Source organism: Octopus sinensis, linkage group LG10, assembly GCF_006345805.1.
Source record: "Octopus sinensis linkage group LG10, ASM634580v1, whole genome shotgun sequence".
Classification (NCBI taxonomy): Eukaryota; Metazoa; Mollusca; class Cephalopoda; order Octopoda; family Octopodidae; genus Octopus; species Octopus sinensis.
The window spans coordinates 8,263,009-8,289,899 of NC_043006.1; positions in this window are offsets into that span (position 1 = coordinate 8,263,009).

The window sequence follows — 26,891 nt, forward strand, 5'->3', positions numbered from 1 at the left end:
ATACGTTTATACCATTGATAAACAAAAAATTGTTGAAACTAGTTTGGTATGTACGTAAATAACAGTTACAAGTTTTTCAAATTCAGATGCATTTTCCACAACAAATTCTCCTATATTTTTTCCTGTGTGGAAATACACCCCTTCTTTTCTGAAATATAAATAGTAGTCTGGTGGAACATACTGTGCCATACATCGTTTTACTTAAAGGTGAGAAATATTCCCAATCATTGTATGGTATGTTAGACATCTCTGACCGACAACGACTTTCGCCAGAATCCAAGATATAAAATAGATAATGACAGGACTATACTTATCAGTGGCAGTACACGTTTAGCGGTTTAGTTGGAATTAATTTCAAAACTAAATCACGAACTTGACTCAATGCGAGCAGCTGTCATGCATTCCGTCTTGAATCCATGATTGGTGTGTTTCTTGACTTGACAGGAAATGCCAACCATATAACAAATGGCAAACTGCCTTTATTCCAAACATTAGTAGCATAAGTGATCAAGTAAAATTTCTATATAATTAAACATAACAGATTTATGACACTACGCCTGATGAAGACATCTTGCATCTAAGGCTTTATAGTTTTCTCAATGTGGAACTTGAAAGAAAAGTAAACTGCTACAGGCTGAAAACTAATTAAGTATCGGAATGGTTACATAATCCTCTAGTCTTGTGTTGATGCCTGCATCCTAATTCAGCTATGCTGTTTGGTATTCTGTTTCGACTATACTGAGACACGTCTGTAGAAGTGTCTATCTGACGATGTATGAAGAGCAGTAGACTCGAACATGTTGGTGGTTTTATTTATTTTCTTAATGCAAATATACATTTAATACTAACAAATTCCCACATTCATACATATTAATGTGTACTATGTATGTGTACATGTATACTTTTATTATTATCTCTCTATCCGTCTGTGTGTCTGTGTATGTCTGTCTAGGTAGTTATCTCTCTCTCCTTGTTTCTCCACTCACTCTCACACTTATTCTTTAGACACACACACACACACATATATATATATATATATATATATGTATATATGTGTGTATGATTATATATATATATATATATATATATATATATAGAATAGGAGCGATGTCAGTACACATGCACGGTACACAGCAATTTTTGTTTGCTTTGTTAAGCCATGCTGGGACAAGACACGAAACTGAAGAGACCAGAAGGACTCAGTTGTTCACTGCAGCCCGAAAGATACTTCATCATACTAAGAGCAAGAACGGCTGGGCGTGCTGCCCAGGTAGACAAAGTTGTTTACCACTTACAGAATTATTTCTTCAACCAAGATAGCTTGTTCCACTTATGGATTTCCTAGTGCAGGCTGGAACATTAAATCAGTCTTGTCCAGACTAATGCTGAGTACAAATGCGTAATTAAGTATCATGTAAGGGCTTATGAACGCTTTCATGAGAGATGTCTCAGACACATACTGAATGTTGGCTGGACCTTAAAAACCAAAGACACACAGGTCCTGAGGACAGCTGATATCTCGAGTATTAGGGCAATGGTGCACAAGCACCGGATACGTTAGACTGAACACCTTATTAGCATGAAGGATATCAAGATCCCTAAGCAGATGCTATATGGGGAACGTGCGGATGGAAAGAGACCCTGGCAGGAAGCAAAGCTCCGATTTAAGGATTGTGTCAAGACCTCATTAAACATCTCTGACTTGCAGGAGACTGACTGGGAGAGCAAGGCCTGTCATCACCACAGATGGAGGAAGACGTTTAAGAGGGGAGTCGACACTTTTGTGAGAGCACGTATTCTGCATGAAAACTTTAAGCGTGCTTAGTTATTCATGGGCACTGATATTTAATGGCGGTGCCCCAGCATGGCCACAGCTTGAGCTGAAACTAGATGAAATAAATAATAAAAAAAACTATATTATATATATATGTGTGTATGTGTGTTTGTGTGTGTGTGTGTGTGTGTGTGTGTGTGTGTGTCTGTGTGTGTGTGTATGCAATTTAACATTAAACTGAACGTTTAGTTATAACTCTGTCTGCCTGTGTGTGAATGGGAAGGTGTGAAAGGAGCATGTATTATTATCATTATTATTATTATTATTCAGTAGTTTTATTTTTATAGCGTGCTTTCACTTCACTACCGAGCGCAGCTCTGTGTGCCTTGGGTATGTGCTGTGATTTGTTGTGATGCTCTGATGGTTATTGTATGGAAAGTGTTCTGCGTAGGATGTGTGCAGTGCCTAGTAGTGCAATTTTCTGTATGCTATATGTGTTTGTAAGTTCTGGTGTTTTTGTTATGTATTTGTCTGAATATTTTTTTATCATGCCTAATGCACTTAATATGATAGGAATTGTTTCTGTTTTCAGATTCCACATTCTGGTTACCTCTATTTCCAGGTCTTTGTATTTTGAGAGTTTCTCCATTTCTTTTAGAGACACGTTGTCATCTGCCGGTATTGATACATCAATTAGAAAGCATTTTTTTTCTTCATGATCTCTGGCAACTGTATCTGGTCTGTTGGCCTTAATTTCTCTATCTGTGTGTATCAGCATATCCCAGAGTATGGTTGCTTTCTCGTTTTCTGTGACCTTTTCTGGTGTGTGCCTATACCATCTTTTTTCTGTTGTTATTCCATAATGTTGGCATAGCTTCCAATGTATGTAGGTTCCAACTCTGTCATGTCTGTGAATATATTCCTTCTTAGCCAAGACTGGGCATATATTCCTTCTTAGCCAAGACTGGGCTTATTATCATTAAACTTATTATCGTACATTAAACTTATTATCATTATTATTATTATTATTATTATTATTATTATTATTATTATTATTATATTATTATTATTATTATTATTATTATTGCTTTTTGCCTTTGCACAGCTTCTAACTCTGGCGATGTGCTACAGTGTCAGCTGTTGACTATCAGTGAACTAACACCTCTTATTTTTCGATCACCTTCCAGAGCATTCGACCGGTTCCAAGCAGTGCTGTTTTCTGCAACTGCTCCACACTTACTGCAGTCACTATTTTTTCCTCGTACTTCTCGAGATTTGTACTCACTGTTCCCAGGGATCCGACAATTATTGGTACTTTTTACTCTCTCTCTCTCTTTTACTCTTTTACTTGTTTCAGTCATTTGACTGCGGCCATGCTGGAGCACCGCCTTTAGTCGAGCAACTCGACCCCGGGACTTATTCTTTTGTAAGCCCAGTACTTATTCTATCGGTCTCTTTTTCCGAACCGCTAAGTAACGGGGACATAAACACTAGGGGACAAACACAGACACACAAACACACACACGCATATATATATATATATATATATATATATATATATACAGGGTGTCCCAAAACAATGTACACACACTTTAGCAGCTGATAACTCAATTAATATTTTTTCTTTCCAGATGAAACCTAAGGGATTTAATGATGGTAGTCAGATTAAGCTTTGAACAAAGAAAATTCATTCTAAAATAATACTGGAAGTGTGAAAATGCAGTTGAAGTGCAAAAACAGTTGGGGAGGGAGTTTCAAACAGATCCACCAATGCAACTCCCTATCACTTGAATTAGATATAAGTTTGAAGCTGAAGGAACTGTTCAGAATGTCCCCGAATATCAACAACCCCAACAAAGCAAGGAGTACTGGAAATGAATCACCAAAGTCCAAGAAAATATGTGCGGCAAAGCGAGTCATGAGGTAGGTATTCCAAAATGCATTTTGAAGCATTGTCAATGGAAAAGTTACATTCCAAGATTAGTCCATGCTATTAATGACGATGATCCAGACGAAAGAGTGCAGCATTGCGAGTGGTACTTGGCACGATGTGTAGAAGATGCGCACTTTCCAACAAAGATTGTGTGGAGTGATGAAGCCACATTCAAATTAAATGGTTCAATTAACTGCCACAATTGCACCTACTGGGGTCCTGAGAATCTGCATGTTATGGTGAAACACCATGTTAATTTGATATTTGTGTGGTGTGGTTTATCATCAAGAGGATTAATTGGACCATTCTTTTCTTATGCTACTGTGACTGGTCCCGTTTACTTGAACTTGTTGCAACAGTCTGTTATGCCAAGCACTAGAGAAGACTTTGAAGATGAGGAGTTTTATTTTCAGCAAGATGGGGCACCCCCACACTACCATTGCTATGTTAGATCCTTCCTTGATGAGATCTTGCTAAACAGGTGGATTGGATGAAGAGGTATGGTTCAATTCACCAGACCTCACACCACTATACTTTTTTATGGGGATACCTTAAAGACAAATTCTACGCTATGAAACCTACAAGTCGCTGATTTGAGAGCAGCCATTGGACGAGAGTGCACACAAATACCAAACAAATTTTTTTGTGATATTTGTGATTCCATTCCTTTGCGTTGTCAGCAGTGCCTGGACAAGACCGGACATCAGTTTGAAAACAGGCATTGACAAAACAATAAAGTAATGTCTGTAGATTCTATTAAATTTTGAAAATGAAGTGTCTTTTAATAAACAACTACTTTCCAATTGTTTAAAGTGTGCATACATTTTTTTGGGACATCCTGTATATATACATATATACGACGGGCTTCTTTCAGTTTCCGTCTACCAAATCCACTCACAAGGCTTTGGTTGGCCCGAGGCTATAGTAGAAGACACTTGCCCAAGGTGCCACGCAGTACTACTGTTATCTTTTTCATTGTTGTTGTTGTTGTTATTATTATTATTTAACATTTGGTAGATTCAGGCAAATTTTTACTGCATCAACTGCTACACCTCCGTGTAGCACAATTATGTGTTATTTACTGTTGTCGGAGGAGCGCAAACTCTTCCGGCATTGTATTGCGCCGGTTCGTTTTGTTATGGGGACTGGTCGCAGTCTTTTGTCGCATCAGTGTTTGTATTGCGTGTTGTGTGTTATGTGGGTTGTGTTCTGTTGGGTATCCGGCATCTGGTGGCTGTTTATTTTATTGAATATTTACTCTATAGAGTGTCTTGTGTACGTGGATTGTTTTGCTTGGGTTATGTTATTGAATCGATAGTGTCTTACGTGGAACGTGGATCGTACATAGATGGGCTATTTGTTGGATAGTGTGTAGTGTTAAGTGTCCCTGTATAGCTTTTATGTTTTTGTTCATATGTTTTTATCATACCCAATACTGCAGCTACTACTGGTATTGTTTTTACCTTCATACCCCATATCGTGAATACTTCAAATTTGAAGTCTTGATACTTTGACAATATTTCTACCTCTTATTGGGCACTATTGTAATCAGAAGCCATTGTGATGTCTGTCGTATTTTTTCCTGATCCTTGATAGTTATTTGTCGAAGAATAGCTTCTATGTTTGATCAGTCTGAACAGATATATCCCAGATGAGTGTGCTATGTACCTTGTTTGCATATTGTTGGCATATTGCCCAGTGGGTGTTAGTACCTACTCGGTCATGTCTGTATACATATATCCAAATTTGGCAAAAGCTGGGAAGCCAGAGATGATGTTGTCAACTGCCTCATTGAGCTGGTTGCACATTTTGCATTTGGTGTTAGAGCCTGTTTTTATTATTCTCCTTTTATAGTTGTTTATGGTCAAACATTGGGCTTGTGCTTCTAGAATCGGTATTTCTGCTTCTGCTCTTAGTCCAGAGCTTTTGAACCATTTGTGGATTTTATTTAAGATCACTTCTTCCATGTAAATCCTTACGGGATATTGATCATGGAGTGAATTTTCTCTCCATTTTCCCATTTGTATATGTTCTAGTCCTGTTTCCATGTTGTTTTTTGTCTCTTTGATCATTTCTACTGTTGTCATCTGAGATTGGTGTATCAGTGTAATTTTCTACGGTTTTGTATGCAGTCACCTTCTTGTCTATAGAGAAAGCGTTTTCTTTTCCTGTGTTCCGTTATCAAATGAATTAGTCTTCCACATTTTGTTTCTAAGTTTCTAGTCTAACTATTATTTTATAATAATCCTCTATCTGTACCAATCTGCGACCTCCTTCTGTGCGGGGTAGAGATATTGTATCTGTCTCTGCTTTGGGGTGCTCTCTTCGGTATGCCGTTAATAGTTTTCTGGGTTTTCTATTTAAGTCTCTCAATTCGCTGATCTTCCAGTTTATAATTTTGAATCTGTAATTTATCACTGGCATGGCAAGTGTGTTTATCCCTATTATCTAATCTTCGGGATTTAATTCAATGTTTAATATTAGTCTAACATTTCTGTAATATTCCTTCCTAATTTTGTCTTTCATTTCTCTTAGTTGTACTTTAGCTGTCTCGTCTATTCCTAGATATTTGTACGGGCGACTGTTTTCTAATACTCTGATTTCTGTGTCTATGTCGATAACAATATTTTCAGTGCAGATTAATTTGACTCTTCTCAGTGTCACTTTGGCAAATTTGTCCAGCTCCATACTCAACTTAATGTCCTTGGTGAAATTATGGACAATTTTCAGAATATGTCTCTGTTCCCTGGTATCTTTAGTGAAAATATTTACATCATCATCGTATAGTGTTTTCGTTTATCGTCTGTCCATAGTATCTGTAATCCATGGTTGTTTCATTTAACAAGTTTGTTAGTGAGGTCATAGTAAGGCAGAAAAGCAGGGGTGACAGCGCGTCTACTTGGAAAAACCCTCTTCTTATGGGTATAATGCAGCTTTTAATGTCTTGTGATTCATTTTTTCGTGATATACTTAATTTTCTAGTTAGCCATTACATATTGATACTTTAGTAGTGTTGGAGCAACCTTAATTATGTGGGGAGATTCCAGTAGCCATGAATGTAGAACACCGTCTAATGTTTTGTGGTAAGCAATCTAAGCCATGCTGAGGTTTGCCTTTCGCTTTCTGGAATCCTCTATGATGGCTCGATTCGCCAGAAGTTGCTCTTTACAGCCATACACTGTTCTCTGGCCACCATTTCGTTCTTCTGGTAAAACATTGTTGTTCTCCAGGTGTATTACACGCCAGTTATATATGACTGATACGAGGGTGTTGGTAGGTTTTGGTGCATAGTGCTGGAAAGATTTTTATTGAAGACCGATTTAAAACTGAAGTTTCCAAAGAACTAACTAGCATAAGCGACCAAAATCCGCATATATCATTACATTCGTATTATTCCCTATCGTTCTCCGATTATTTTCTCTCGGTAGACTCCACAAACTGATAATAAAACTACTAAAGCGGCTATAGAAGGGCTACAACCAAGTAAACATCGTTCGCAAAGTAGGAATACAATCTAAGAAAACAACTTTCTAGGATTGGAGATCAAAGAGACAATAGGTAATGAATTTGGAACGTACAAGTAAGCAATTTTTCGCAAACAGGTGGTCATTAGAAGGCGGTAATCAGATCTAGAATCAACAGGGAATTAGCCAACGATAAACAACAACGTGCAATTATAATGTTTGAGTTGTTTAGAAAACAAATTTTACATTGGGTACAATAGCAATGTTACCAAGTAAAACACAACTTACAAATTACTAGAATGACTCGACAACTGTAGATAACGCTTTAATAAATGAAGATTTAGTAACCAGTCAATACTCATACAAAACATAATGTATCTAATCTTATGTAGGTATAATAATATACAATACCTAAAATGAAAAAAAGTTCACATGTTTATCTATAGTGTACATACTATTTTTGATTGACGTTGTATATTTTGTAGAAAGAAAGAGGAATTTAGAGTATTTTACCATACAATTAATGAAGGCTGTTTTCAAGTGGTTTTGTTACGAAAATGTATAATTCTGTGCATGTAAGTACAATTTCGTGACAGTATACTGGAATAAAGTATAAAACCATAAGTTTTATCATAAATAATCTACTTTACACGTGCACCGTATTTCAACTTTATCTTCTTTCAGATCAACTATATTGTCGCTTATATTCTGTTCGAGAGAATTACCATACAGAATGTGTAATTCGTATTTCTAGTTGTGGCATTTTGTATAGACGTGATTAGTGTCAGGCTCGTACGCAGCAGCTATGAATTCGTTGCAAATAACTGATAGGCGGATGAAAGTTTAAGAATCGTTTCATCAATTTATGAGAAAGATTATTTAAGTAACAACAAAATGCTTCTTAAAGGTAACAGACTTATTAAATAATGTACTACACATATCAGGTATTGATTATGTACGCTCAGGAAAGGGACATAATGAAAATATATGAGCTCACCAAGTAACTACCGTCGTAAGATTACGTTAATAGCTTTTTATACTTTATACGTTATATTTAGATATTTAAAAAAAATTTAATAATAGTTGTTGTGACGAGTAGGATTATGTTAATTCGGTTCCTTGGCCTACGACATCTCCATGTTCAAAATACGGCCACATTAGATGCAGGGTAATAGTTTTATACATTAAGAATAATGCGTCTTATATTCTGGCTCATGCGGAAATAAGGAGCCATATCACTTTAATGTATGCCCATGATAAGATGAGAAATTTATTATGATTTTTCCCTTCAAAAACATGAAGCAATCTAAAATAACGTCTCTTCCACAGTACAATTACAGTAAGATAGCCACAATGTTTACATGCCTTTCAGTCAAAGAGGATTTGTTACGCTTTACCCAGAGGCTCAGGAAATGTTTAGCGTTTTACTATTACTCATGGTATTGTTATCAAACTTCACTAAAAGGAAATAGTGAATACTTGGGAATTTGCGAGAATTCATTGTATTTATTGTATTTTGTATTTCGTTAAAACCGTCATTGTCATTGTATTGGGCTAGTCTTCCTTGGCAGGAGATACTCTATTGTTTGAAAATTAATCGATATATATATATATATATATATATATATTATATATATATATATATATAGTTAATCCAAATATGAACAAAGAGAAAACACAACAACGCGAGGACGTGGAACAAGCATAGTGTTATTGGACGCTCAGGAAAGGAAAGAAAGAAGAAGGATTTTCAACGTTTCGAGCGGAGCTCTTCGTCAGAAAAATAGAAAAAGGTAAAGGTCCAAGGAATGGAAGACGGAGAAAGAAAATCGCCAACGATACACACGTGGTCACATATTATATATATAACGTAAACAATAACTCATGTAGAGAGTTGTTTATACACTATCTGTAGGAGAGATCTATCTTATTCATTGTCAGGAAAAATGTACTTTGTAGCGACCATCAACACTGACTATAACTTTCTATATAATTCATGCAGGAAGATGGCAAGACGAAACAAGATTTTCAATAATATGTAATAAGCTGTCCGCTGAGTGGCGATTGGCATGTAACCCTATGGACTATTGTCACAACCAATATCGACTTTTATGTGTTAATAAAGGTGTCTCTACTGGATAGACAAATCTCCCTCAGATCAAAGTTTACTTTCTTAAGGTGAGAAGGATGCATTGTCAAATATATTTAATGAGACACTATGAGAAAATTTAGCATTTATCACAGTTAAGTGGCTGTTTTTGTAGGCACGAATATGTAGTCAAACGGTTCACTATGTAATAACGCACTCTGATTCCATTACAAAGCCCATTTTTAAAATAGCTTCGGTTTGAATAACTTCTTGTGAATGAAATATAGCTGACAGTCATTTCGTTGAAGTTTATTGTATATATATGTGTGACTACACCTATACTCACACCTGCAATCAATCACATACGAATATATAAAGTAAATAAAAATATGATACAACATAACGTTCGCTAATACTGAACAGGAGAGAATAGTCAAAATATTGCTTCATTTAGAAATACGAAGTGCCCGCAAAATTCATATAACGACTATCTGCTTGTCAGTGAGTTTGTGAGCCACTATTGACGAAACTGGAAGGGATTATCACTCTGTACTTCTTCCCTCAATCTCCATCTCTAGCTCTCTCTGCCTCCCTGGTGTTCTGTCTGCTTGCTTCCTTTTCCTTATAGCCTCTCCTCTCTCTTTCTCTGTTTATATGGACAGTACATATAAAAGGAAAATATATTTACTACCCACAAGGGGCTAAACATAGAGGGGACAAACAAGGACAGACAAACGGATTAAGTCGATTACATCGACCCCAGTGCGTAACTGGTACTTAATTTATCGACCCCGTAAGGATGAAAGGCAAAGTCGACCCCGGCGGAATTTGAACTCAGAACGTAACGGCCGACGAAATACTACTAAGCATTTCGCCCGGCGTGCTAAAGTTTCTGCCAGCTCATCGTGTGGTATTTATATCATACACAGTTTTTGCTAAAGCTTTCTTTATAGTCTGCCGTTGACGTCGATTATATGCACACCAAATTAGTGGGGTTAAATTAATCTACTACGTAAATAGCCCAACGGAAATCAATAGATAGTGGAAAAGGGCAATACAGGAACGAAGTTTTCGATAAGGGTTTCATTGGGTGGAGAACTTTAACAACAACAATTTTATCTTATAGTTCGATTATAGAGTGAACTTGACTTCGATCCTTCATTGACTATTTTTGATCAAGCACACAATTGATATTGTATAGGAGATATCGAGGTCCTAAATTATACGTTGTATATTCGATTGGGAATCGAACATTGAAAAGTGCGGTAATGAACAGTGACATTCAATAGCATATCCCATATCAGCATTATACATTATCCAAAACTGCCTATGGTTTGAAGTTAATGACAAGTAGAACAGATTTATATTTATGATATGCTCGGCTGTACATGATATTTCCGTTTAGCTGAAAACATTGACGTTAACTGCTCTAACTTTGGATAACTTTTCACCTTACATATCGATCTTCATAGGAGAGGCTTACAAGATATAATGTCGGAAAATAGCGAACGGAATTTCGATACAAGTTTTTCTATTAATATTAGTATTTCAAGCATTCTTATAATAACTTACAGGCTATCGCATACATCTCAAGTATCACACTAATATCAACTTCACCTTTCTGTTTGGACCAAACCTAATAACATCCAGATGTTCTACAATGTTCGATTCAAACTTCTAAGCATTTATTACTATAGATGTATATTACTAAAGCAAATGCTAAAACTAGTTTCTATATTCTTGTGTTTGACAATATTTCAATGAGTATATATGTGTATGCAGTGAATTTATAATATACATTCAAACACGAGTTACATTTATATATATATATATATATATATGGTGAATATATAATAGAATATATAATACATTTATATATATATATACGGTGAATGTATAATAGACAGAGAGTAAGCGATATTTGCATTTATCTATATATTATAAGCGTATCGCTGTTTCACAATTATATAAAGATATACACATACATATATATACGTGTGTATATGTATGTATGTGTGGATGTGCATATATATATATATACATATATATATATATATATATATATATATATATATATATATATATATATATATATATATATATATATATATATATATATATATATATATATATATAGGGAAAGTTTACGATGAAAACAAAAGACGAAGACAGGTGGTGTACAAAACAAACAGATGTATTAGTATAACGCTCAGGAATAGAAAAAAGTATTTTACGTTTCGAGCCTACTTTCTTCTACAGAAAGGTACACCGAAAAAACAAGGAGAGAAAAAATGTGTGTAGTGGCTATATATATATGCACCATATATATATATATATATATATATATGGCAGTGCCCCAGCATGGCCACAGCTCGTGAGCTGAAGCTAGATGAAATGAAATGAAATGAATATATATATAAATATATAAACACGCATGTATGTATATAAGTACATAGATACATACTTACATACATACATACATACATACATACATACATACATACATACATACATACATACATACATACATACATACATGCAACCTAGTTTCAATGTGTCTAGACTACAAGAAAGTCTCTGACTCTGTTCCCCACTCATGGGTGCTAGAATCTCTTCCATTTGCTAAAGTTCCAGTGAGAATAGTCAAAGCCATAGCTGACCTGACTTCATCGTGGGCCATCATCTTGAAATTAAACACAAAGAGTGGCTGAATTATCACCGATTGAATACAGTACCGCAAAGGCATATTCCAAGGAGACAACCTCTCTGTGATATTCTTTATAATTTTTGTAAACCCCTTCTCACTCAATGTAAGGAAGTCTGAAGGATATCTCACTGGTTCACAAGGAAATAGATATACAAAAATTACACACTGTTTCTTTGTGGCTGATTTAAAACTTTATGCAAAGAATATGCATGAAATGAAAAGGTGTGATCTGGTTGCAACATTTTCAAAAGATGTAGGGTTGGAGTTTGGTCAGGATAAATGCTGTTATATGGTTGTGAAAAGGTGGAAAACTATAAACCAGACTAGTAACATCTCCATTAATGATTTTACTGTTTCCTCTATATCTGACAAGGAATGTTACAGGTATCTAGTGGTGGATGAAAATATATCTTACAGTAGAAGCATCTTTAACAAAACACGTGTCACTAAAGAATATTACAGCCGAATAAACAAACTTTGGACCTCAGAAGTCTCTGCATTCAATAAAACAAGGTGTTTGCAGAGCCAGTATCCATACAAACATTTCGGCTGCTTAAATAGACCCTTGATGAGATCCGAGCTATTGATGTGAAAACTCGAAAAATACTAACAAGCACAATAATGTCCACATAAACAGGGATGTGGAACGAAAACAAGGCAGAAAGGGACACAGAAAAATGTATGTATGTATGTATGTATGTATGTATGTAGGTATGTATATATATCATCATCATCATTGTTCGACAGTCGTCGAGACAATGGAATTTACTATGTTACGCCAGACTTCACGGACCATCATAGCATTACAGAGGTCTTGTTGCTAGATGTATGTATCCCTGGAGATTACGTCAGGGTAGTAGAATGTGCGCCCTCTGGTATCGCGAGCAGATGGCTTCCAGAGGAGAAGAGTAGAAATTACCTTGTTTTCAGCTCTACAACATTGTCCAGCAAACCGGACTCTTCTACCTTTCACAAGAGATGATACAGGTAGTAATGTCCCATATATTTGTACTTTGGTTGGATGACGCTTCCATGAGAGATTTTGAGCTCTCATAAGGAGGCGAGTGTAAGTTCTATCCAACCGCTTCTCAAGCTTCTTTGATAACATCCAGGTTTCTGAGCCATATAGTAGAATTGTTTCGACTGTGGCTTTGAAGATTTTAAGTTTGAAATCTCTACTTAGATTTGATGACCAGATCATATGCATATCGTCGATCCAAAATGCCTTTGAATGTCGCATCATATCCCTTCACCAACGTCTTTTAACCACCAAGTGTCGAAGTGCATCCGTTGACCAAGTTTGCATACATGAGACTGATAACATCATAAGACTTGGAAGGCAGCTCCTTGAGCAACACTCTTTGCCTGATAACCTAGAATACATGCCCAAAGACGTCGCACGACTCTACTGCAACGTATCATCATGTAAAAGGAAGAGCCTGTATGAGCAGAAGACTATGCATGGGTTTGTTACTAGAAAGCTGCGTGATGATAGTAACATCGATCTTCAAAGTAGTTTATCATGGACCAATAGCCGGATTACTACCTACCACTTTGAAGGGTCTGCGTATGCAATCCAGGAACAGGAAATATCAACCAAGTACCTGATGCAAAAAAGGGATAGAGATGTAGGTAAAGCAGTAAAGTGTGACAACCTATTTCTTTATTACCCACAAGGGGCTAAACACAGAGGGGACAAACAAGGACAGACATAGGTATTAAGTCGATTACATCGACCCCAGTGCGTAAGTGGTACTTAATTTATCGACCCCGAAAGGATGAAAGGCAAAGTCGACCTCGGCGTAATTTGAACTCACAACGTAACGCAGACGAAATACCGCTAAGCATTTCGCCCGGCGTGCTAACGTTTCTGCCAGCTCGCCAACAACCGATGTAGACTTTATGGAGTTCACGCTGAAGATATCACCCACATTATAAGCAGTTGTCCGAAAATTTCATCACGGTATTATCTACCGATGTGACATTATAGAGCTAAGACGCCCTGTAATGAAATCCTTCGGAAGTATAATCCCGAGGACAAGGAAATAAGAGCCCACAATATGGTAGAAGCCATAACTACTCATAATAAAAAGAATACTAGTGGGGTGTTTCGGTGAAGACCTCAATAAAATGTAATCACAACAGACCTGATTTAATGATTTGAGATGGAGAAGAGAAACTGCAGAGCGGATGTTAACATAAAGCTGAAGGTCAGTGAAAAAGAGAACATCTATGCTGAACTACTGAGAAATCCGCAGTTACTCTAACCAGATTACAAATTCAGGTTCATACCTGTAATTATTGAGGACCTGAGATATGTGAAGCACTGCTTAAATACCAATCTTAAGAAATCAGGCTTCTCAAAACCAGAAAGGAGAAAGCTGATTCGAAAACTACAAATCCAATCCAACGCTGAAATTGTAAAAGAACTTTCCAGAAGTTTATCATTTAAATATATATGAGCATGTCTAGATATGCAACTATAGGCATGAGAATACATACATAAAACTTACAAATCTGCACATACATATATATATATATATATATATATATATATATATATATTATATATATATATATATATATATACATACATACGTGTATGCATGCATACATACATACAGACATACAATAATACCCTGTTGTTGATATTGAAATTCCAATGAAGGAGCTTTGAATTCCTGCTGAGTATAACTAGAGAAACATAATATAAGTTGCTTTCCTCCTCTCTATCACATGCTTCTTTGTTCCATTCCGCTTCACGATTCTCTGAACTTGAGACGGAACACTCTAACCTCCAGTCCACTCATCTTCGAAGTATTTATTTTACTAGTTCACTTACTTCCTAAAATAATATTCTCGCTAACATACTGACATACTTTTGCCACTATATTACGTCCTTCAATATTTCACAATGAAGAATATAACTATTTGTTTAGAGAGGACACAGAGAGGACAAACAAGGACAAACAAACGGATTAAGTCAATTACATCGACCCCAGTGCGTAACTGGTACTTAATTTATCGACCCCGAAAGGATGAAAGGCAAAGTCGACCTCGGCGGAATTTGGACTCAGAACGTAACGGCAGACGAAATACGGCTACGCGTACAATGAAGGATATAACGCGTAGTTACATCCCTATACCTCGATAGGTTAGTTCTTCCTTATAAACTTCCCCGACAATATCTTACATATTCTTACTAATGTAATAAGCACAATGATATACTATCTCATAATTCCAAAATGTTACACATTCTTTTCCTTTGTTTCACTGTTTCAGCGGGGTTCTGAACAAATGCTTTCAAGAAATGTTTTCACAAAAACGACCTTCTGCATACTATAAACGCCAAAGACAGTTATAAAAATTTAATCTTGTAACCATTACGGGCATTAACAGCTACATGAACACCTTTCGGCTAATGAGATTGTCTATTGTATAATCAAGGGATTATACAAATAATCTTGTATAATCAAGGGATTACCAAATAATCTGGTCGAAGCTTCTAGAAACTTCATTGGGTGTTATAGAATATGGGAATTTTATTTCCTAGGCAGAACTATCTCATACTTTCAGGACAGGTGTGTTCTCTTTTTCTACTTGTTCTGCCTAGAACCATAAGGTATGCGGAGCATTGTCAGTCCCTATTGGGATAAGGCGTCCTCATTCTTTCCACCTAATTTGTTCTGAATACTTATGAACTTTGTACTACTTTCTACTACAGGAAAACTCGAAGTTACTCCATTCGATATGTCTTGGATGTGGTTCAGTTTATTTAACTATTGTATATATGTTAATGTAAATGTTGAAGGCTAATAAAAATGTATGACAACAAATACCATTATCAGTTTAATCATTATGAACGTAAAAAGCAGCGGAACAAATAGCTATTTAATAATCGTAATACCATTCTAAAATTCATTAGAAAAGTATATATACAGGCGCAGGAGTGGATGTGTGGTAAGTAGCATCCTTACCAACCACATGGTTCCGAGTTCAGTCCCACTGGGTGGAACCTTGGGCAAGTGTCTTCTACTATGGCCTCGTGCCGACCAAAGCCTTGTAAGTGGATTTGGTAGATGGAAACTGAGCGAGGCCCGGCGTATATATGTATATATATGCATGTGTATGTTTGTGTGTCTGTGTTTGTCCCCCCAGCATCGCTTGACAACCGATGCTGGTGTGTTTACGTCCTCGTAACTTAGCGGTTCGGCAAAAATGACCGATAGAATAAGTACTGCGCTTACAAAGAATAAGTCCCGGGGTCGATTTGCTCGACTAAAGGCGGTGCTCCAGCATGTCCACAGTCACATGACAGAAACAAGTGAACAAGCAAAGTCAATGTAAATGTTGAAGGCTAATAAAAATGTATGAGAACTAATACCATTATCATTTTAATCATTATGAACGTAAAAAGAAACTTACCAAATAGCTAATTAATAACCATAATACCATTCTAAAATTCATTAGAAAAGTATATATATTCTTACTGATTAAATATATTTCTCTCCTAAATTCTCTTGTCTTTATTCCAGAGATAAAAGTTCTCCAACTTCCGTTGCTACCTGTACCATCGACACCGCATAAACTACCTCCAACGACATTATCTCCTCCAATAATACTTACTCCATCTAAGTCACCTTAGAATGCCCCCTCTCTCTGCCTGTCTCTCTGTCTCTGTCTGTCTGTCTCTCTCTCTCTCTCTCTCTATGTCTCTGTGTGTATGTATGTCCATTACATCATCAAACCATTCGCCACCAATTATTCTCTCAACATCAATTCTAATATTCTAACAACATACAGTTCGGTGCCTTTAACAAGGTAAGATCACCAAGGTTCAGCATTTGCCTGTATCTATGATATAATGCCTCTCCCATTAATGCCTCATTTCTGATTTTAATGGTTGGTCCCTTCCTTTATATACACAAGAGAAACACGAGCTACATTTACAGAAGAATAGAAGGAAGACTGCAACAGTGAAAGAAAGATATTTCAAAGCAAACATCCAGCATTAAAACAGTGAAATATTAAAGAGAACAGGAAATCCTGTCATAGTACTGTTAATGGGGGAAGTGCTGAAGTATTTGCTGTACGGGCGTTAAATTATATTCTTATATGTATATATACGTTTGCTTCCTTAACTTGTTTCAACCCTTAGGCTGCATCGATACTGGGGACCACCTTGGAGAATTGTAGGCGAATGAATCCACCCCAGTGCTATTTTTAAGCCTGGAAATGTTCTATCGGTATTTTGCAGAACTGCTAATTTGTATGTATGTAAGTATGTATGTATAGGGAGAGTTTACGAAAAGAAACAAAAGACGAAGACAGGTGGTGTACAAAACAAACAGATGTATTAGTATAACGCTCAGGAATAGAAGAAGTCTTTTACGTTTCGAGCCTACGCTCTTCTACAGAAAGGGACACAGAAAAATGTATGTATGTATGTATGTATGTAGGTATGTATATATATCATCATCATCATTGTTCGACAGTCGTCGAGACAATGGAATTTACTATGTTACGCCAGACTTAACGGTCCATCATAGCATTACAGAGGTCCTGTTGCTAGATGCCTCTATTCCTGGAGATTACGTCAGGGTAGGAGAATGTGCGCCTTCTGGTATAGCGAGCAGATGGCTTCCAGTGTAGAAGTTTAGAAATTACCTCATTTTCAGCTCTACAACAATGTCCAGCAAACTGGACTCTCCTACCTTTCACAAGAGAAGAAACAGGTGGTAATTTCCCATATATTTGTACTTTGATTGGATGACGCTTCCACGAGAGATTTTGAGCTTTCATAAGGAGGCGAGTATAAGTTCCATCCAACCGCCTCTCACGCTTCTTTGATAACATCCATGTTTCTGAGCCATATAGTAGAACTGGTTCAACTGTGGCTTTGAAGATTTTAAGTTTTAAATATCTACTTAGATTTGATGACCAGATCTTATGCATATCATTACAGGCTGAAAAGACTATGTATGTATGTATGTATGTATGATTTTTTTTTAGCTTTACTTTAAGTTATTCTTGAGAGATTTGAAGCCGGTCGCTAACAAAGCAACAAAATCGTTTGAGTTACGAGAGTTCCGGTATTTGTAATATATGTGGTTGAGTTGGTGTGTTGTTTGAATTGCCGATGCATACACACAGGTGTTCAGATCTATTCACATGGGAATATGAGATTTAGAATTTTTGGAATATATTGAAAATCCTCACTAATAGATAGCATTTTGAGAATCCGCGCCAGTTGCTTTTGCGGTTTTTTCGTGAAACCAAGTATTTCTAAGTTTTTGTGCCAATTTGTTGGTACAAAACCTGATACATCTATGATAATAGGTGAAAATGATAATTCATAGTAAGAGTACAAGAGCTGTAAGTTCCGCATTAATTGGACCTTTTCTGGATTTGTGATTGTAGATTCACATCTGCTGGGTAACTGACCCTTACGACAGCGCATGACTTTTCTTCACCTTCTAACAGAAAAATATCAGGTCTGTTATGTTTGCACGGAATTGATATTTTTATTGAGGTGTTCCACCATTATTCCTTGTTTTTAAAGGTGTAAATACCTGCTGGTTCTGACACACTTTTGATGTATAGGTCAGGGCAGTCCTTCTTGCCTAGATCATTCTAAATAGACTTTGAGACAGTATTATGCCCCTGATACAGCTATGTATCGTTATTGGCGCAGGTGCTGATAATGTGGGTGACATATTCCATACTAGCATAACAAAGCAAACATTTTTTTTTTATCGCAACGTGGAGGTTTCTAGTCTCTTTCTCCTTGTTTATCAGGTATACCATTTTTATTTCAAGATTTCTAACCAATGAAGAAAACCGGTTTCTAACCTTGATCCAAGGCTCCTTTAATGGAATTTCCACATCAGAAACTGGGCGTTTTTGTATGTATGTATGTACGCATGAATGTATGCTTGTGTGCAGATTTGTATATTTTGCTTTGTGTATGTATTTTCATGCGTATAGTTTTATATCTAGACATTGTCATATGCATTGAAATGATAAAATTCTGAAACGTTTTACAGATTTTTACAGTTCATGTGACGGATTCGATCTGTAGTCTTCGAATAAGTTTTCTACTTTCTGATTCTGGTTTTGAGAAGCTTAATTTCTCAAGATTGGTATTTAAGCAGTGTATTACATTTCCCTGGGCCCCAATAATTACAGGTGTTAACCTGAACTTGTAATATGGATAGAGTAACTGCAGGTTTCTCAATAGTTCAGCATAGGTATTCTCTTTTTCACTGACCTTCAGCTTTATGTTAACATCCGCTGGAAAGATGATTTCCACAATTGTATACAGTTTTGTCTTCTCTATACCAAATCATAATATCAGGTCTGTTGTGATTATATTTTATTGGCGTTTCCACTGGGACATTCCCCTAGAACTCCTGCTGTTGTTTCTTATTTCTTTGTACTCGTGATTATCCTTCCGACGGAGTTCATCATAGAGTGTCCTAGCTACAACATCATGTCTCATCGGTAGATAATAACGTGATGTGGGTGATGACGTCGGTGTTAACTCCACAATATCTGCATCGGTTGTATCATTTTACTGCTTTTCCTGAATATCGATTCCTTTCGTGCATCAGGTATTTGGTCGATATTTCCTGTTCTTGGATAGTAAGCGCATGCTCTTCAAAGTGGGTGGTAGTATCCCGGTTATTGGTCCATGATAGACTGCTTTGATGATCAATGTTACTATCATCTCGGAGCTTTCTACTTACATATCCATGCATAGTCTTCTGCTCATATATGCTCATCCTTTCATCTGATAATACGTGCGACTTATTATATGTATGTATTTATGCATGTATGTATGTATTTATGTATGCATGCATGTATGTCTCTATGTATCTATGTACGTACGTATGTATGTATATATGTATGTACGTGTCTATCTATATATATTCTTTACTACCCACAAGGGGCTAAACATAGAGGGGACAAACAAGGACAGACAAAGGGATTAAGTCGATTACATCGACCCCAGTGCGTAACTGGTACTTAATTTATCGACCCCGAAAGGATGAAAGGCAAAGTCGACCTCAGCGGAATTTGAACTCACAACGTAACGACAGACGAAATACGGCTACGCATTTCGCCCGGCGCGCTAACGTTTCTGCCAGCTCGCCGCCTTTGCAAGCTGGCGAGATATATCTATCTATATATCTGTGTGTGTGAGCGTGAGTGTGTGTATGCGTGTGTGTGTGTGTGTGTGTGTGTCTATACATCTGTACCTACAGAAGACAGCCATATGTTTTCTACACACGTCTTATTTAAATTCCTCTATGAGACGAAAGACTAAAGCTAGTGCCGTTCCATCATTATCTATTAGTTGCATACACTCACACACCATCTCACACACACACCGCACCACACCACAATCTCACCTAGTCATATGTAGACGTATATATATAGAGAGAGAAACTGAAATAGAAAAGCAATAGATATTGTGAGGACCTATTATATTCACTATAACTAAACGAGTATTATTATCGCTTCACAATTTTCTGATGTAAAAATATTGAATTGCCGCTCTAGCCATTCAGAAAACTAAATTTAGTGCGATTTAACTTGATAGAATCAACTAGTGTGAGACGTAAGGGTTTACGTACACAATGTTTCCATTATTATTCCAGCAATGAAATATTAGGTGTTATTAATAAGAAAAGATTACACGAAGCTGATTGGTTCGTAAAGTGGCAAGATAACGACATCTTGATTATCAAATGGCAAATCTTGACTTTTTTTCAAAAGATCTAATAGCGCTTGAAGATATTGACTCCATAGAAATGGTAAAATTATTACTAGAATACACTTTAAGATTTCTCAAAATGTCGTGCACCGTTGACCGTGAAATAACTTGCTTCTGATTGCGACAAGTTTTGTTTAAATGTGTCTGGGTTTAGAGTTCATAGCGTGTCAGGAAGCACAAAGTTGCAAAGCACTAATGGCATAAATTAAATTCATTTTCGTGTCAAACTTAAAATCAAATGATGTATGAGTTATTTGGTGTATGAATGCTGCTGGTGCTGTGACGTCATGCAAATATCTCTTTCGTCAAATATTCATGTTAGAACAAAATGTATTACAGACTGATTTAGTAGTATAAAAAGCGACAAAGATTTTAGCACAAATTGTATTATATTAATCAGTTATATTCTTGTGTGATTATGAATCAATGAAAAATCGAAGAAAAAAATATGACAATAACTTCTATTTTCAAAGTTACTTTATAGAAAACATAAAGAGCGTAATTTGAATAATAGAAAATGGAGTTTTCTGTTCATTTCTATTGACTCTATTGTCTAGCTTGCCATTCATTCAATACCGATATACGTTTTAATTTGTCATGATGTATGCCTTCTATATTGTCACTAATTTCGACATACACGCATTTTCCCCTTCCTCAGTCGCTCCCTCTCTTTTCCTCTTTCTTCCCTCTCACACCCTCTCTCTTTCTATTTTTCTGCTCTGTTCCCATATTTTATCAGATATATTCCTGCCAATTATGAAAACAAGATACTACATGTGGTACATTAAATCATATGATAAATAAAAGATCACGTTCACGAGAAAGTCTTTGCGTGATCGCTTAATCTCATGGATATAGCATCCACATATTCTATGCATCATACAATATCTCCTAAAAGAGGACGCATCAATTACCCAATGTAGTCCCTGAAGAAAGGGAAGTGACGTCAATATGACTTGTCTCATAAGTAATTAATAACGGTAGATGCAGTATAAAAAACAAAAGGCAATCTAACATAGAAGGGTTATATACACAACGTATAGAAGGTGATAGAGGCCTTATACGGTTAGAAAACTAATAGAAAATAACCACCATAAGACTACAGTAATACATATTTCAGAATCAAGAAAAACTAATACAAATAACCACACGAAAAAAACAAAAGAAAAATGTTTTCAGTCTTTAAAGAAGCTGACAAATACAAACAAGAAGCCACATTACCTAACAACTATGAAGAAAAAGAAGAAACACCAGAAGAAAAAACAAAAGCTGTAAAAAACAGAAATCCAAGCTAAAACTAGAACGGCAAAAGATCATGTTAAAATGATGACAAGAAAAGTCCATTCTTGGCAAATACTAGGTTAAACTAAACGCAAAATCCCAACCGTAGCTGAGAAGCTCAGGACTCAAGGAACAGACCGAAGGATTTTTCATTGCAGCACAATTAAAAATCTCCCCACCAGAAATTACCAAAAACATATAATGAACAGAAACATAACAAGTAACTGCAGAATATATGGAGATGGAGAAGAACCAATAAATCATGTTTCTGGCTGCCCATTTCTGGCTAAGAAGGAATATATTCACAGACACTTTCTGCCCAATTCCGGCTGAGTTTGGCAACTCTATGCATAACTGCTTCCCAGTTCCTATCTACATGGAGATCTGGTCCGAACCAGTCTCCTAGCACTTTCACCGGACCCTCCGTCAAGCGACAGATATTGCTTTTAGGACAGACACTAGATAGCGATGGTCCATCCTGCCAAAAACTTTGGACTGGTCCACATTGATCAGTGTCCCTCGAAAGCACGATCTATTCCCTGCCCGTTCTACGATGTATCGCATGAGGTGGAGATTGTTATGGATAGATCTACCGGGGATCGTACAGGTTTGTGCATCCCCAACTATACTACCGACTACAAGCGCTAGCCTCTTGGCGAGCACCTTAGCTAAAACTTTTAACTCGGTGTTGAGTAAAGTTATAGACCTGAAGTTTTCGATCACAAACTCTTTGTTCGGATCCTTTCTCAGCAGCATCACCACTCCCCAACTCACACGACTGGGAATGCTTCCTGTCTGTTGCCAGGGGCCATAGACTGCTGCTAAAATCGGTGCAAACAGGTCCGACAGTTGTGTTCTCTAATCTATAGCAGCATCTTTAAAGTAGTTCTATTCTCCTTAATCATATTTTTTCAGTCAGGCACAATTTTCCAAATTTATTAGGAAGAACACTTTTCTATGTCCCTGACATAAGCACAGGGCCAGTAAATTTTAGAAGAAGAAGCTTGTTAATATCATCGACTTTATTACTTGACAAGTGCTTAAAGTTATTGAGCCTGAAAAGATAAAAGGCAAAGTTAATCTCGGCGGGACGTGAAGTTAGTTCATAAAATGTAGGAAACACTGCAAGAGATTTTACCCTGGCGCCTAAGAGACGCACGGAGAGAGTTCACATTTATTCAGTTTTCACCTCCCTGACTCCCTGCAGGACTGTCTGCCTGATAGTGTTGCTTCGAATCTTCAGCTGCAGCAACCCAATGCGCCTTAGTAATAAGATCTGGCAAAAGAGCGGCACGATAGCGAAACAAGTTTTTTGTAGAAACGTCGATAGGCTATACTCTCCAGTATGGACAGATATTACCCTGTTATGTGGTAATACATCGCCGAACCGATTTAGAATTAATCACATCGGTCCCACTTTACAAAAAGATCTTCCTAGAGAGCCATTTCTAGTCGCAACCTAATTCCGGTTCATCTTCATATGAAAAGAGTCCTCATTCCATCGACGGAGGCCATCGTCATGTAAAGCCAAGTCTTTCCATGTGCTGTGTTACAAGATTTTACAGAGTTAGAGCATATATCCATAATAGCCATCGCTCATCGAGAATTACCTTGACCACTTCTGACTCAGACACGTCCATTACTATTATATCGCTGTGGTCTCAGCATGAAAGGACGGTTCGCTTGTATCGATGTTCAATGGGTCTACCACTCAAGTTTTCCAAATTCCGTAGTAAAGACGCCTGCAGTAAACATAAATAACACAGCAAGAGAATCATTAGTGGACAGAAGTTAGTATACTAAAAGGTTCTGATGGTGACCATTTTGTTGGACATTGTAGTTAATCAAGATACTGAGTTAGAAAAAAAAACAAAAAAACAACGAGTATTTCCCCAAAAGCTACCTGGAATAGCCAGCTGGATCACTCGACCAACAATGATTATATTCGTGGCCTACATTGTATATATTCCGGTGAATATATATTACTACTTTGTACTTGAACTAACTTCCAAACAACTACTATGAAATATATACCACTAAAACATTGTTTGCTACGTAGTTGTTCGGTTATGTCACACCTTCCAGACGAAAGGCGTATCCGCTTCTCTCTGAAACGCCATATTTGGTCTTGATTGCTGCACACAGCGCCATAATGCATATTCTTATTTTGTCAACAATGGCTTTTAATACAAAAACGTATAAAGCTAATCCGATATATTTTCCCAAAATTTTGTTAGAAATAAATTCTGAGTTAGGATTCTAACCAAAACGATGGTTTCATCTTCTATATTCCATATAGATTTTTCTTTATTTTCGTAACACCAGTAATAGAAACTTTGTAAGAAATGGAAAATTACTTTAATTTAGTTAAAATGGCTGAGTGAAGCATATCAAAAAGATATTTGAGAATTTATTCGATAAGGAATAAAAGAAAAAATTATGACAAACAAAAGATATATTACTTTGTTTCTTTTAAATGTAGAATTAGTTTTCTTGATTTGGAGACAGAGTTTCATTTATATTTTCTGTAGAAATTATCTTTCTATTTGTACGTTCTATTTTCAGAAACTTAACTTAATGCATACAATGGATTCATCGAGATAGAATTTGTTTAAGATTGCAACTAATATTACGCAAAATCCAGAATATCTGCGCAGGCAACAATTATTGATACACAGCAGACATGCATGTACATACAAACACACGCAAAACACACATGCATGCACGCACGCACCCACGCACACATACACACAGGCATATAAACACGTACACTCACACAAACACACATATACAGACAGACACACACGCACGCACACATACACACACAATACACACACCTGCTTTATATACATATATACACACAATTTATAAGAGCATACATAGGAATGTGTATGTATATATTTATAAATATACACCCACACACATACATTAATAGTGTATCAGTATACATATGAGTACATTAAAGATATGTGTGTATGTGTGTGTGTGTGTGTGTGTGTGTGTGTGTGTGTGTGTGTGTGTGTGTGTGTGTGTGTGTGTGTGTGTGTGTGTGTGTGTGTGTGTGTGTGTGTGCACCCGCACTTATACACAAACATATATGTAAATCTGTACCTGCATTTCCAATGATAATATAAACAGGACATTTTTACGACTCCATACTGCAATTTGCCATTTATGTCTAATGTTTATAGATAAATTTAAAAATCAATAGAAGGTTTAGGACAGAAAATTGCATGTTGCACAGAGAGAACTTGAACTCTGCGTAAGATTACAATTCCTCTGCTTTGGTTCCAATCCACCCGAAGCGATTTTTGGTTTTGTCTTTCATTTTTACTCTCTTTCGTTACGTTTTCTCAACGTTATCTTTTTGCCTTTTATTTCTTTCAGTCATTGGAGTGCGGCTAATATGCTTAGGCGACACCTTTAATGATTTAGTTGAACAAATCAACACTAGTACATTTTATAGTCCCGTACTCATTCTATCGATCTCCTTTTCCGAAACGCTATACTACGGTTGAGGTAAGCGGAGAAACACCAGGTGCCAGGCAATGGTGGCGGAGGTAGTGGTGGGGCAAAATAAATACTTTACTCTGCAGACTCAATCCTCGCTAAGGACTTCGGAGTACGAGTTCAAATTTGATCTCTACAAGGTATTTTCTCTTTCTTTATTTATTTCTCCTTCTCTCTTGTTATACACACACACACACACACACACACATACACGCACACACACACACACACTTACATATTACATACATACATGCATACATAATGCCTTAATAACAATAATGATAATTTACCTGTACAATAGGCACAATACCTGAATTGAGGAGAAAGATAGTCAATTACACCGGCCTATTATTCAACAGGTACTTATCTTATTGACCCCGAACGGATGAAAGGCAAATTTGACCTCAGCGAATTTGAACTCAGAAGGTAAAGACAGACGCTGCTAAGCATTTTGCTAGGCATACTAACGATTCTGCAATCACCTGTTAAGGATAATAATAATAATAATAATAATAATAATAATAATAATAATAATAATAATAATAATAATAATAATAATAATAAGGTCACAGAAAACGAGAAAGCAACCATACTCTGGGATATGCCGATACACACAGATAGAGAAATTAAGGAAACAGACCAGATATAGTTGTCAGAGATCATGAAGAAAAAAAATGCTTTCTAATTGATGTATCAATACCGGCTGATGACAACGTGTCTCTAAAAGAAATGGAGAAACTCTCAAAATACAAAGACCTAGAAATAGAGGTAACTAGAATGTGGAATCTGAAAACAGAAACAATTCCTATCATAGTAGGTGCATTAGGCATGATAAAAAAATATTCAGACAAATACATAACAAAAACACCAGGACTTACAAACACATATAACATACAGAAAATTGCACTACTAGGCACTGCACACATCCTACGCAGAACACTTTCCATACAATAACCATCAGAGCATCACAACAAATCACAGCACATACCCAAGGCACACAGAGCTGTGCTCGGTAGTGAAGTGAAAGCACGCTATAAAAATAAAACTACTGAATAATAATAATAATAATAATAATAATAATAATAATAATAATAATAATAATAATAATAATAATAATAATAATAATAATATTGATATTAATATTAATAAAAATAATGATAATACTTTCTACTAAACGCACAAGGCCTGAAATTTCATCGACCCTAATATTTTACTGGTACTTAATTTATCCACTCCAAAACGATGGTAAGCAATGTCGACTTGGGTGGAATTCGAACACTTTCGCAAGGACGGACGAAACGCTGTTGAGCATTCTACCCGGCACGCTAACGATTCTAATTGCTCGTCGCCGAAT